This window comes from Macaca fascicularis, chromosome 15, assembly GCF_037993035.2.
Source record: "Macaca fascicularis isolate 582-1 chromosome 15, T2T-MFA8v1.1".
Lineage (NCBI taxonomy): Eukaryota > Metazoa > Chordata > Mammalia > Primates > Cercopithecidae > Macaca > Macaca fascicularis.
The window spans coordinates 56609562-56619782 of NC_088389.1; the positions used below are offsets into that span (position 1 = coordinate 56609562).

Below are 10221 nucleotides of genomic sequence, written 5' to 3' on the forward strand. Positions count from 1 at the left end.
CTTCAAACTATACTACAAGGTTACAGTAACCAAAACAGCATGGTACTGGTACCAAAACAGATACATAGACCAATGGAACACAACAGAGCCCTCAGAAATAATACCACACATCTACAACCATCTGAACTTTGACAAACCTGACAAAAACAAGAAATGGGAAAAGAATTATCTATTTAATAAATGGTGCTGGGAAAACTGACTAGCCATATATAGAAAACTGAAACTGGATCGTTTCCTTACACCTTATAAAAATTAATTCAAGATGGATTAAAGACTTAAATGTTAGACATAAAACCATAAAAACCCTAGAAGAAAACCTAGGCAATACCATTCAGGACATAGGCATGGGCAAGGACTTCATGACGAAAACACCAAAAGCAATGGCAACAAAAGCCAAAATTGACAAATGGGATCTAATTAAACTAAAGAGCTTATGCACAGCAAAAGAAACTACCATCAGAGTGAACAGGCAACCTACAAAATGGGAGAAAATTTTTACAATGTACCCATCTAACAAAGGGCTAATATCCAGAATCTACAAAGAACTTAAACAAATTTATAAGAAAAGATCAAACAACCCCATCAAAAAGTGGGCAAAGGATATGAACAGACACTTCTCAAAAGAAGACATTTATGCAGCCAATAGACACATGAAAAAATGTTCATCATTACTGGCCATCAGAGAAATGGAAATCAAAACCACAATGAGATACCATCTCACACCAGTTAGAATGGCGATCATTAAAGAGTCATGAAACAACAGGTGCTGAAGAGGATGTGGAGAAATAGAAACACTTTTACACTGTTGGTGGGATTGTAAACTAGTTCAACCATTGTGAAAGACAGTGTAGTGATTCATCAAGGATCTAGAACTAGAAATACCATTTGACCCAGCCATCCCATTACTGGGTATATACCCAAAGGATTATAAATCATGCTGCTATAAAGACACATGCACACATATGTTTATTGCAGCACTATTCACAATAACAAAGACTTGGAACCAACCCAAATGTCCATTGACAATAGACCGGAGTAAGAAAATGTGGCACATATACACTGTGGAATACTATGCAGCCATAAAAAAGGATGAGTTCATGTCCTTTGTAGGGACATGGATGAAGCTGGAAACCATCATTCTAAGCAAACTATCCCAAGGACAGAAAACCAAACACCGCATGTTCTCACTCATAGGTAGGAATTGAACAATGAGAACACTTGGACACAGGGTGGGGAACATCACACACCAGGGCCTGTTGTGGGGTGTGGGGAGTGGGGAGGGATAGCCTTAGGAGATATACCTAATGTACATGACAAGTTAATGGGTGCCGCCCACCAACATGGCATATGTATACACATGTAACAAACCTGCACGTTGTGCACATGTACCCTAGAACTTAAAGTATAATAATAATAATAATAATTTTTAAAAAGCCTGCCTTCAAGAATTCTCAGACTTAAAATGAGTAAATAAAAATTGTCACTTCCCGTCAGGCTCAAGAACTTCAGACTGTAAGTAAAATCTACAGTTAGCCTTCATTTGGCTTCTGAGCCTCAAACAGTTTTTAAATCTAAAATTCATATGTGATCAATATTTTAAAAAATAAAGTTTTATTTCTAAAAAATACCCTATGATACACCTGTTACTAGATTATATCCCTGTACCTTGTTTTCAAATCTTGTTATCTACCTATAGACTGAACTAGATCCTACATTATCCTAATCTCCCCCAATATTTGGCTACAACTCTCCAACTCAAAAAAAACCGCTTTATTCCTAAAGTCCTATAAACTAAAACTGCATGGATTTTAAGAAACAAGCCTCATGCCTAAGATATGGACCACACAAAAGTTCACCAAACTGCCCAATGTCATGATCAGAGACATTCAAACTACAAATCAAAAAGAAAAGTTAATGTTTTCATGCTATAAACAGCTTTTCCCAAGATGTTAAAATAAGATTCCATATCATAATGAAACTTATATCCCCTTTATGCTACCTTTTTCACTTGGCAAGATCATAGTTTAATTAAAATTTCACAATCAAATTGCTTCTGCCACTAACTTCACAAAACCTAACCTAAGAAACCATTTAGTATCCATTAGCTAAACTGAAAAGAAAAGTCAGCACCATTGCTACTACTACATACTCTACCTAAATAAATTTATCTAAAAAAGTTGAGACCCATATACACAAAATTTTAAAATGGGCTGCATAGTTAAAACAGGGCTCACCTAATTCCCTGTAGTCATTTTATTTATTCAATTAGTTATCTTCAAGCCTCAACTCATGCCTCAAAACCATTGTATAAACTCAAATTGTCATATTGCTATTAATTTTACTTTTTAAACTTTTTGGCCTTTTTAATTAAAAATTTACTTTTCAATTTTCCCTTTTTAAACTTTGTATTTGTTACTTGTTAAAATTTTTACAAAAGTACAATTCATAACAAAATAATGGTGGCCCAGCACTTTTAGATGATAACAAATGACTACAAAACAGACAAAATTAAATGTAATGATGAACTCCATGTATACTTAGCCTGAAAGCCTAAAACATCCCTTGTTGCTGAAATATGACTAAATGGTTTTAACACTGACTCATAGTCGCCAATGACTCCTCTCATAGTGGAACGAGACCAACAACTGGAACAGGTCTATCCCAGCACTGAGGGACAACAAAACCTAACTCCAAGATGATTAATTAATCAATGGTACTTTTATAGAAAGATCTTAATCTAAAGGGGTAAATGTGAAAGTTGTCAGAATCAAAATGGAGTAACTCATATTAAGGAAACCTTGACAAATAGAGCCAAAGAAGGCCAAAAAGAGAGGGCTCTCATGCTTGCATGTATAGCAAAAAAGACTACAAAACCCACAACCATGGACCACGATCATTATAATCTTAAAAAAACATATACTTCTAAAAGGACATCTGCCCAGCAATTGCCTGTCCAAATTTAAACTAGAGTCATCCTTGTCATTGGTCTTAGTAGCCAAGGATAATTATTTCAAAATAATTATGTAATCTTCTCTTTTATTTTTTTTTTAAAAAAACCCTTCGTCTCCCATTACCTCCCTGAATATACCCATAGTTTTATAGCATGCATATTCCCATTGCAATGTTCTATTCCCAAATATGTATCTTTTCTTTTAGAAAATCTGTTTGTTATTTAGGTTGACATATAAATAATACATATGTAAAAATAAAGCAAACAGGATAAAGCATTACTTTTAGAGAATTTTGGAAATCTTTACAGTTTTTGTCACAATTTTTCTTGAAGTCTGAAGTTAAATAAAAACAAAAAGGTATATCATCCTAATGTGGAACCAGACCTGTGATTTCACCAAAAATATGATTGCAACAAGCATTTTTGTAATTTTGGCAACTTTTACTGAGGCCTTATAGGACCATAGGAGGGACAGTAGCCACTATTTGCATTCTGTCCATAAAATTTTATGTAATACCCCTTCCCGCTCTGCTCTGCACCCATCAGCATTATAGGATGGTTTCCCTCTCCTCTTTCCCTTCAGACCCAGTCTTGCAGGCCTGTAAAGGTAAATTGTTTCTTATCTGCCTCTGAAAGTAAAGTGAACCTGGGAGATGAAGAGAGTTGAGGACATTATCCTCCTCTTTGAGAGTTTATAAAGGAAGGCTCAGAGCAATTGGATGTTGCTACCATTACCTAAGTCTTTTCTATTTTCAACAAACAGCATCAATAATAATTGTCATTATTCTAAGGTCTCAAATTTGTAAATCTAGCACCCCAGAGATTGATCCTTCATTGTATTTTGTGGGTCATTAGGGCAATCTGCTGAGAAAAAAAAAAGAAGGTTTTATTTTAAGCACTGCCTTCCCCCGCCCCCCTCTTTGGAAGAGTATTGAGTAGCTACTATTTTATATCTAGAAAGAAATCCTAGAGGTATGAGATTAGGAGCCACAGGAGATTGTAATCTAAGTGAAGAACTACTGATTTGTTTATTTATTTTCCACATGGTCTACCTGAAATTTTATTAACAGAAACTCTGCCCTATTTTCATTATCATCCTTGGAAATTTTTGCTTCCTAGTCATTGATAGCTATGCATGTTTCAGTATGTCTCCCACCACTTGTCATTAAACTAATTGATATACTAAAATTTTCAGTGTGATGCTGTGAAAGTTTGATGTCTTCACTTCCACTAAATGAAAATTTGAATTATTTGAAACTTCTGGTGGCTAGAAGAGAGACCTTGAAATGTTCCCAACACATAGAAATGATAAATACTCAAGGTGATGTATACTCCAAATACCCTGGCTTGATTATTACACATTCTATGCATGCAACAAAATATCATGTGTACCCCATGAATATGTAAAATATTATGTATCAATTTTTAAAATCCTCCCTTGACATGTAAATTTGGGTAATCAAAAGTAAGTCATATATTTTGGGAAAATCTTTGGGTTTGTAGAAGAACAAGAAAAGTAGACATAAAATGTCAATTACCATTGACATTTAGTAGCTGGTAATTTTATTAGTAACTAAACATGTTACTTCAGACCATTATCTGTCTATCCTTTTGCCTACATGACATGCAGAGTAAAAGAGAATTTCTTACAAAATACCTAACTAATTAGAGTTCCAGCTTCCAGTAATGGGGGAGTGAACTGGTTGATCAAACTGCTTGGCAGATGACTTTTATAAAACCTGGATGAAATATAAAAGGGCACTGAAAAGCAATCTAAAGCAAGCAAAGAGTAGAGGAGAGTTTACTTTTGATAAAATGTGACTTTTCTGACTGAGTGTATTATTCAATCTCCATAGCTCCTGAAGCAGAAAACCGCAGCTTTAAAAACACAAGGTGGCAGGGGACACAGTTCAGTGCTGGCACAGCAGCTGGAAAATTAGGGGGAAAACGTTAGAAGCAAGAGAGCAGCAGAATGATGGAGACCCACAATCTGAGTATAAACTCTGCGCAAATCCATGGATGACTGCTAAACTACTCACCTGTGGGTAACATCCCAGGGAGGCCAACAAAAAAAAGCAGAGAAAAATCAGAAGAGAGTCTCTTTGAAAGATAAGACTGCACTTAGTGAGATTTATAAGTTTACTATTTTTCTAAACTAAATGTGCACAGCTCATGCAGCAGAAAGCAGAAGCCTTACTTGCTTGAGATATCAGGGGGCAGATTAAAACTGGAAGAGCAGTTTAAGGGGGAGTTTAGGGAGAAAACTCCAGAAGCAAAAAGACAGAGAGAATAAGCCCAGAATCAGAGCATAATTTCTGCCCAAATGCTTGACTAATGACTAATCTACTCAGTCCCAGGAAAGATACTTAGGGGGACAGTCTAAAAAATCAGAAACTGAGGGAAGAAAGAAAAATCAACAGTGACAGTAGCAGCTACAGGAGACATATGGTTTGAAAACTGAAATTTGAGACCAGGCAAGTCAACTGCCTACTAGAACAAAAACCCAACAATCTTCAGAAAAATGTAACAGAATTCAGAGTTGCTACAATACATTACAATGTCCAGTCTTAACCAAAATTTATTAGACACGCAAAGAAAAAGAAGCATGGGAATGCTAGAGACGCTATTTTAATATCAGAGACTTTAAGACAAACATTACTGCCAGACGGGTGGGTGGATCATGAGGTCAGGATATTGAGACCATCCTGGCTAACACAGTGAAACCCCATCTCTACTAAAAATACAAAAAATTAGCTGGGTATGGTGGTATGCGCCTCTAGTCCCAGCTACCCAGGAGGCTGAGGTAGGAGAATAGCTTGAATCCAGAAGGCAGAGGTTGCAGTGAGCCAAAATCGTGCCACTGCACTCCAGCCTGGGCAACAGAGTGAGACTCTGTCTCAAAAAAAAAAAAAAAAAAATTACTGCCAGAAACAGTTATTTCATAATGATAAAAGATATCACAATCATAAACATATATGTACCAAAGCAAAAAATATGTGAGACAAAAACTTATACAATTAAAAAGAGAAATAGACAAATTCATAATTATGTGTTTAACAGACTTTTCCTATAATTGATAGAACTGAAAAAAATCAGTACAGAAGAAGGCGTAAATGACACTATTTCCTACACAGATCTTAGTTGATGATCAAAGAACACTACATCCAGCAATTGCAGAATGCACTATCTTTTTAAGTGCCTATGAAACATTCCCCAAGACAGGCTATATTCTGGGCCACTAAAAAAATTTCCCAACAGATTTTAAAAGAATATATATATATATACACACACATCCTGTAAGATTTCAGTCTTTAAAAATATTTATATATGCTTTAATATTTAATATTTTTTAATTTTTTTTATAATTTTTTAATATTAAAAAGAATTTTTTAATATTCTTTTAGTTTATATATGTAATGTATTTTACGTATATTAAAAGAATAAAATTAGAAATCAACAAAAATATCTAGAGAAGCCCCAAGTATTTGAAAATTTAAAAATACATGTCTGGGTAACATGCATAAAGAATAAATTACAAGGAAAAATTGAAAATATTTTTATCTGAATCAGGTAGTCAATATGACCTGTCTTGTAGATGTTAATCAGCTTCTTTAGTCAAGTAGTGCTTGTTTAATGGGCCTATGTGCAAAATGGCCATGTCAGTAGGAACAGATTCTGAATGATTTCAATAATTATACTGATCAATTTCAGTAATATGCTGATTTTGCTACCGTTCATGTTAAGTGCTCAAACTGTCAACAGCAATGATCAAATACTGGTTCTGTGATATGGCATTATTTCCTAGAAGAACCAACTGGCTATCTGGTGCCAAGTTGGTTATATGGCACATCTGTTATCATGGGGGGAATAACCATTTGTCCTCTGTAGAGATTTCTGGGTATGAATTTTCCTTCCCAGGCCACAGCACTTCTGCTAATACCACTACTCATGGACTTACAGAATAACTGTACTATTGCCTTGCTCTACCACATATTACCTTTGCCCAGGGGACCCATTTTACAGCAAAGGAAGTATGACAATTAACTAATATCTTTGGAATTCAGTGATCTTACCATGGATCCCATTAAACAGAAGAAGCTGGTATTACTAAATGGTTTAATGGTCTCCTGAAGGCTCAGTTATGACACCAGTTGTGAGACAACACCATGAGAGGTTGAGATGCTATCCTCAAGAATGCAATATATTCCTTAAACCAATAGCCAATGTGTGGCATAATTTGCCTATAGCCAGAATTCAGACGTCCAGAAAGCAAAGACATATTCCTCTCACTATTACAGCAAAAAAACTTACCACAGGGATATTTTTCTTCTTCCAAGCCCCACAAACTTAGTAGACTTGGAAACTCTAATATCCAAAGAAGAAGTACTTCCACCAGAGAATTCACAGCCTGTTGAGCTGGAAATTGGAACAAGAAAAGAAAGGCACCACTGTACAGCCCTAGGTAATTGATTACCATACCAATGGGAAATCGGTTGCTCCTAAACACTCAAGTCGAGGAGGACTGTATCTAGAACCTAGAAGTTCATTAACAAGTCCATGTGAGTACACTCATACCCGATGGTCCTGATCAGTGGAAAACCGAGGCAACTCAGTAACCAGAGGTGCACCAAGAACCTAAATCTTGTAAGATCAAAAGTTTGGTCCGAGCGCGGTGGCTCACGCCTGTAATCCCAGCACTTTGGGAGGCTGAGGCGGGCAGTTCACTTGGGGTCAGGAGTTTGAGACCAGCCTGGCCAAAATGGTGAAACCCCGTCTCTACTAAAAAATACAAAAAAACTAGCCGGGCGAGGTGGCGGGCGCCTGTAGTCCCAGTTACTCGGGAGGCTGAGGCAGGAGAATGCCGTGAACCCGGGAGGCAGAGCTTGCAGTGAGCCGAGATCCGGCCACTGCACTCCAGCCTGGGCGACAGAGCGAGACTCCGTCTCAAAAACAAACAAACAAACAAACAAAAATTAACTGGGCGTGGTGGTACGTGCCTGTAATCTCAGCTACTGGGGAGGCTGAGGCAGGAGAATTGCTGGAACTTGGGAGGCGAAGGTTGCAGTGAGCTGAGATTGAGTCACTGCACTCCAGCCTGGGTGAAAGACTGAGACTGTGTCTCAAAAAAGAAATAATAAAATAAAATAAAAAAGTTTGGGTCACTCTGTAAAGAGGCTCATACAGTGAAGTGCTGGCAGAGAGAAAGGGAACACGCAATGGGTAGTGGAAGAAGAAAGCCATGATTCCCAACTTAAATTTCATGACCAACCATAGAAGTAGGGATTCTAACAGTTACATTTCATATTGTTTGTCCTCCATCCCCACTCTTCCCATTAGGAAGGGTAATAGTAATGATTAATATTTTACGTCTCAGGGATATGTTCAATACCACAGTTACTGGAACTTTTTGTGTGTCCCAAAAGGTGTGTTCAATTTTTATATGAAAAAAAGTACAAGAGAAGATGTTCAGAGCAAGAAGGAATAGACTTTACTGCATATCTTCTGTTTATGCCTCCTGATCATCCAATCAGCTCTGTGTCCTGTGAATTTGAGCTATATGGATTACATCAAGGACTCTCTTGCCCTCTGATTTCTGGTTGGGTTCAGCCAATGGAAGACACTAGCAGGAGATAAGATGGCAGGAAGAAAGTAGAGTTATGTTATTTATTCTCCTGGCTCCTTCCCTGATGGGTCACCATAGGTTCACTGCCTCATTCTATTAGTGACAGGTCCCATAGGATGTCTCCCTTTTCACAATTATTCTTTTGTTGTTTTAATAACTGTTTCCTTACTTTGCTTATCAGACCCAGGATTCCTAATAGTTCCTTGGTATCAAGCCTAGGGTATGCACTGCACTGTGCCTTATTGGTTTTCTTTGATTTCACCCACACCTTTGAGAATAGATTTTTTTCATTATCCTGTTGTAGTGTGTTATTTCTGACCCAAGCCTAACCGATAAAACACCCTACTTGCATGGAGGTTAAGATGTTTACTATAATAATTGTAATAGTGCCCTTTACTAGTCTCTAACCTCTTATTTTCTTCTTTTTTTTTTTTTTTCTATTTTTGCTTTGCTTTGAGAAGAAATATAATATGTTGATTAAGAGAAGGAACTCTGAAGCCAGATTTCATGGGTTTGGATTTTGGCTTTTCCTCTATCTAGCAGTTTGACTTTGGGTAAGTTACTTAGCTTACCTGTCTCATGGGGTTATTGCAGTGATTAAGAGTTAATAAAAAGCACTCAGGACAGTATCAGCCATAGAAAGTACTACAAAAGTGTTTGATTTTACTATTTAAAATATTTATCAATACCTGATACAGTATGCATTTATTTGTTTATTATCTATTGTCCACCCAAATGTAAGCTCCCTAAAGGCAGAGATTTCATTTTATTCATAGCTGAATCCCTACTCTCTAGAAAGGCACTATCTCATAGAACTTTCGGTGATGATGGGATGTTCTATAGCTGTACTACAATACAGTAGCACTAACCACATGTAGATATTGAGCATTTCAAATGTGGCTAGTGCTACTGAGGGACTGATTGTTACATTTTATTTAATTTTTAATTAATTAAAATTTAAGTAGTTATATGTGACTAGTGACCATGAGATTGGACAGCACAGACATTGCCTGGAACATTATAATAGGTACTCAACGAATTTTTGTTAAACAAGTGAATAACTACCAACCATTTAGAGAAAGCTAGATATTTTGGCAGGTAGAATGCTAAGCACTTTATATACATTATGTCATGCAAACCTCTCAACAAACCTATGAGGGAAATATTACTGTTCCCAATACATAGATGAGAACATTGAGGCACAGAGGAGTTAATTTGTCAGAGCCAGTAAATAGATTAGATTCCAGAACTGAGCCAATGACATGAATTGAATTAATGACATGAATTGAATTCGACTCAGGTTGGTTACAATTCTCCAATTTCGGAGTATCAGACTCCCAGTTTTTCTCTCAGGAAATGAAACTACCTTCCCTGTGCTATATCCAGCTCTCATACTACCCAGCCTCACATATAGACTTTCTGACATTCCTAATGACAAATTCCTTGAGTGCAGGATCCACACCTCATTCTTACTTCATTGTCATCTATAGTGTTGGCACTATGTCAGAACCATTCTTCAGTAAATGCTGGCTGAAAGAGTAGAAGACGAATGGATGCTCAGGTGGATGTTTGTAAGGTTCTAAAGGAAGTTAATATCTAGTATCAATTTTACTCACACAAGAAGAAATCATATGAGCATTTACTGGCT

The 10221-nt window shown here is 36.7% G+C and overlaps 1 protein-coding gene across 1 annotated transcript in view; it reads right to left on the bottom strand.

Moving 5' to 3' along the window:
* RNF20 (ring finger protein 20) overlaps window positions 1–10221 on the bottom strand; it is a 100773-nt gene that overhangs the window by 71903 nt on the left and 18649 nt on the right. The gene's annotated exons all lie outside the window — the stretch shown is intronic.